This window comes from Balaenoptera ricei, chromosome 1 (genome assembly GCF_028023285.1).
Source record: "Balaenoptera ricei isolate mBalRic1 chromosome 1, mBalRic1.hap2, whole genome shotgun sequence".
In the NCBI taxonomy this organism is placed as follows: Eukaryota; Metazoa; Chordata; class Mammalia; order Artiodactyla; family Balaenopteridae; genus Balaenoptera; species Balaenoptera ricei.
The window spans coordinates 62,764,169-62,769,798 of NC_082639.1; positions in this window are offsets into that span (position 1 = coordinate 62,764,169).

Sequence of the window (5,630 nt, forward strand, 5' to 3'; positions counted from 1 at the left end):
ACAAACTTTTCCTCTAAAGGGTCAGATGGTAAGTATTTTAGACTTTGTGGACCATATGGGCTCTGCCCTATACCCAACTCTGCCCTTGTAACATAGAAATATGCTATGTTCCAATAAAATTTCATTTATGAAAAATAAGTAGCAAGATAGATTTGGCCTGAGGGCCATAGTTTTCTGGCCACTGCATTAAAGACTTTATTTACATTATTCAGTTAATTCTAACAACAACTTTTCATGAACAATGAGTCAAAATAGATTATGTAATTTGTCCAAATCCACAGCATTAATAGTACTGAAGACCTAGGTCTGCTTAACTCCTCAGAGAAGTAAGAAGAGAAAGTGAGAGCCAGAATACTATGGACTATTCACTTTTGTATTCCTTTTTTATAAATTAGAAATCTGCAGCTTAATAAAATTTACTCAAGTTCCTACCGGTAGTATTTAAATTTATCTCTTATTAATGAAATACCTCAAACTCTTAACCATTAGTGCATGCCAATTTTATTGAATTAAAATCTCTCTCATTTCTGAATTTTCTGCTATTTTAGAAAACTGCTGATCTGAAAAAGCTGTTGTAACAATTTGAAAATTTAATTTATCTCTTGTTCTTCCTTTTGGTCCTCTTAATACAAAATACTACCTAAATTAATGATTTAACTATTGCAGGAAAGTAAGTAGCCAGTAAATATTGCTTAACTTCTACATTTAAACAAAATAGAACCATATTATCTAGCATCCAGGAGGATGGATAAGCATGAAGAAAGAGTACATTTTATATATGTTCAGAGATTATTATTTGTGAGATAAGAATCTTAGACAAAGGGTTTAGATTTTTTTTTAATGGATTTATGTATCTATGCCAATGAATGAAAGGAATATGAGAATGGATACTGAATAAAGCTGAAAAGTATCAAAATAAAATAGGTGCTAAACATATCATTGTAAGTTGTACTGCCTGTCGCTTGGATTCTATTCACATGGCATTCCTCAGTTTGTGAAAGTGAAGGATGACGTACTGGAGTAAATAGCTCAATAACCCAATGCAGAGAAGAGGTAATCCAGGAACCTGTGCGAGCCAGAAGTGCTGAATTTGAGCCCCCAAACTTTTAAAATTATGGACCTTAATGTTTGCCCTATTACTATGTATGGGGCCTTGGACAATTAATTTAACTACTTTAATTCTTGAGTTCCTAATCTGTGAAACAGGGATGCCTACAAGTTGTAAAGTTCAAATGCTATTATAGTAGCAATACCAGCTGAATCCACTAATTCCATCATTTTCTAGCTGTATTAAAGAACCTAAATTAGTTTTGGTTTCTTTGAGTTTGATTTTGGCTAAAGGCCATGGTTCATTCATCACTAGTGACTTAAGCTGAACAACAGGTATGATAATAAAAATTCACATCCTTTGCTACAGTCTTTGGAGCAAAGCTTCATAAACAGAATTAATAGTTTTATTAGTAAAAAATGAGATGTTCACATATCAACAAAACACTCCTACCTAGTGGGGGCTGGCAGTGGAAAGGATGAGTGTTCCCAGGAGTGGGGATAGAGTTAGGGATAAGATACTATATCCTTTTGCAACCAATGAAAGGCTGAGTTAAGAGTAGAGCCTGTGGCCAGGAGAAATAGCAATGTTAATGAGGACCTGTATCAAGATAATGGAAGAAATAATGGTTTAGATTAGCCTAACCAGTCACAGATAATTTAAAAATTATTTATATGTATATATATATCCTAATAACTAAATATTTTAGTGTAAAAATATTCTACAGTGTACTCACATCAGTGAGAAGTACTTGATCTCGCATTTCTTGGGTAGAACAGTGTAAAATGAAACTTAGCTCTAAGAGGCTTGTTTGTAGTTCTGATATAGTTATTAATCGTTTTTATTTATATGGTTAATTATGATTAAATACAAGTACCTTTGTTCAGTTCTACTGTTAACTCAAGAAAGTTGGACTAGGTAATACTAATATAATTATGTGTTCAATCCATGCTAAATGCCTCATTAAGCACTTCACATGCAGTATCTCCTTTAATTCTTAAAACAACTTATATCACATAGATATTTTATTTCCATTTTATTGTTGAACAAACTGGGGGTGGGGCAGGGTATCGTGGAGCTGAATTACCTTGCCTAAGGCCACATGGCTGGTGTTTGATCCAGGCATTTCCAGCTGCCAAGCCCACCCAAACTCTTTTTTTTTTTTTTTAATTAATTTATTTATTTTTTATTTTTATTTTTGGCTGTGTTGGGTCTTCGTTTCTGTGCGAGGGCTTTCTCCAGTTGCGGCGAGCGGGGGCCACTCTTCATCGCGGTGCGCGGGCCTCTCACTGTCACGGCCTCTCCCGTTGCGGAGCACAGGCTCCAGACACGCAGGCTCAGTAGTTGTGGCTCACAGGCCTAGCCGCTCCTCGGCATGTGGGATCTTCCCGGACCGGCGCACGAACCCGTGTCCGCTGCATTGGCAGGCGGATTCTCAACCACTGCGCCACCAGGGAAGCCCCCCACCCAAACTCTTAATCAACATACTGTATTACTTTAAGTGGCTCATTATTTCAGACATGCTGCCACTTTAACAGTTTACATATTCCATAAGAATTTTTGTGACTGCTATTATAGTTATGTGGATGAAAGGAAAAAAGTTTCTGATCAAAACAATCGAGCAACCAACTTAGTTGGAATTAGTGAGTAATGCCAGGTGAGACTTTGTTCACCCAGCTGTCATAAGTGGCTAAAACTAAAATGTGATCCTCTATCTGGCGAAATATTGCATAATTTAAATATATCTGGTGAAAACCTATTAAAAGGTGAATTATTCACCAAGAAAACAGAAATTCTTTTTCGTCTTACTATTCCTCTTTTAACAAACTGTCACACTAAACTTAACCATTCCTCCAAAACATGAAACCAAGCCCTTTTGAGCAATTTCAAACTTTTCCACAAATGAATAGACACAGCAATGCGTCATGAAATCTTGCTAATTTACAATGCCTGCATTACTTCACAATAATATATTTCTTTATTTAAAAGCTATTTTGTTGCCTCTTTACAGTTTTCAACATGCATTTCTCTTCCCATTATAAAAAGCAGTAATATGAGGAGAAAGGTGTCAGCTGAAGCACAGGTTGTACGGGTTCCAATTTCCAGTGAACATAACAAATCACACTGATCACAACTCTGGGGAAAATCCTCTGTAAAATTACTTTTTGCATATGTTTAAATATTATTCACAATGGAAAATCTTTTCTATAGAAATGCTTTAAAATAATATGGCTGACTGTTACCATGTGAATGCTCTTTTTCAAACATAGCCTTTTATAATCACATATACTCTTTATCGTTTTCCATTTTATTTCTCTCTTGGTGAAAATGAACAAAATACAAAATTCAAGATAATTTTATCATTCACGTTAGCAAGAGAACAATGGAAAGTGGCTTTGAACTACTCTTCCACCTGGCATTTCAGTTACTGTTTAGATTAATAGGTACAATAGGAGTTGAAATTTTCTGGGCCAGAGTTTGATGGTGCTCAGCACTGCTCCTTTCTGAAAAGACCCATCCACCTGTGGACAGAGCCTTCTGTCCGTTACCATGGCCCTGAATAAAGTGACTGATGAGCATGTGAGTCTGTTTCAAGTTGCAAAAACAAAGAACTTAAATTCCAGTTAACTACGCTGTCTCTTCCTGATACGAATTATGCCAGCTGAGATAATCAATAACTTATCAGGCTGCTGAGAGCCCATTAGCATGTGGTTAACATGATAGTGTTCACGGCAATATTCTTCAATGTGGGAAGTGGCCCTTTGGTATAACACACTTCAGTAGCTTAAGCTCAATAATAATAACTCATGTTTAACAAGATATTAGATTGACTCTTATAAATTAGAAGATTGTTTTCATGATCTATGTAATCTACTCTATTAATAAAATAGAACTGAAGGCTCTTGGCACATTTCATTTCTTACTTCCACTTACAAGTGGCCTCTAAATATAAGGAATCAGGCTTGCCCAATTAGTCACAGCCCTGAACAAGGTGTCTACCTGAAAAGAATGTAAAACCACTACTAGTAGAAAGTTTAATTTAAGCCCTAGGGCTAAATTAAAGAGCTTTTCAAATACAGAGATTATTGTCTGGTAATAGCAAAACACAATTATGGTTTTTTTTAAATTCCATTTTAGGAAACTATTTTCAGAAACAAAGAAATATAGCAATTTGCTACATCATTTGAAAGGGGTTGACTCTTACTGCTGTCACATTTTAGCATGAAAAAGAAAATGGCAAGAAGAAATAAAAACAGTGCTGTAAGAAGTGGTTAAGATCCAAAGATTTTCATTTACATCCTCTGAGTGACAAAGACAAGGATTTGCATCCGGTTATCTGTGTACTAACTGAATTTTCCTCTGTCTACTCCTTAAATGCAATTCTAATTGTGCAGCCTTAAGAAAGAACAGCTAAGTGAATGAGCAGGATGCGGTATTTCATGTACTGTTCCCACTTTGGGATTGTCATATTGCATCTGTGGGATTGAATCTTTTAAGGAGTTGTCAAATTTAATTGGCGAATTTGCACAGTTCTGATTTACTGGATATATCACACCACCAAGATCTTTTTCTTTTATCACCTTATGTTAACTCCATGATTTAAATATTGCCATCTGTGAACAAAGCCTACAGAATTAAGAAAACAGCTTTAGTAAATTAAAATCTTAACTACTGCACAGTTTGAAGATTTTAACATTGTTTATTTAATATTTGGTGTATTTATCTTTCTCTTCTTGTGGCAGGTATTGTATTTTGTACATGTTCAGTATAGTAGAATGCCCAATAAACACTTCAATAGGCTTAAGGACTATAAAAAAAGAAGAGCAAAATCTATAACATCAACAACAGACACCCAATCCTTTCAAGAATAAGGACAAATGCTTCAAATACATATTCTAAATGAAATCCAACATTTTTCTCTACCTATGAATCCTGCATTGTCTGAGACCTAACACTGTCTCTCATTCCATCTACTAAATTTGCTTTCCCTGCCTTACACATCCAAGCTCTTCAGTTTTTTTTATATTTGTGGCTTCTCTTCAGGTCTTGGCTAAAATGCAACTTCCACAGAAGTACAGAGAGCCTTGCCAAACATCCTAAGTTGACCTCCTCTAGTTATTCCCAAAAGTGTTTTTCCTTCAAACATTTATCAAAAATTATAATTTTCTATTTACAGTTTGGTTTCTTTGTATTTTATATGTTTACTCACAGAATGTGCATTCCATAAGGACAGGGACAATGATTTTATTTTGTTTGCCTTTTGTTTGTTTGTTTCTGTCAGTGCAGACCCAGCATCTTGTGGATTGCTAGCAAGTAGTGGGGGTGGTAGTGAAAGGAGGAGAAGGAGGGTGAGAAGGAGGAATAATAAAATTATTTAATAGTGATACTAATACATATAATACCTAAGATTTCCTGAGCTTTTATACCAAGCACTGTGCAAGGGGATTTTCACTATCTCATTTAGTTGTTAAAACAATCCTTGGCAGTAGATGCTTGTGTTATATAATTTTGACAGAGGGAGATTTGAGGCTTAGAGAGGTTAAATAACTTATTCAGGTCACCAAATTAATTAAGTTGGTGC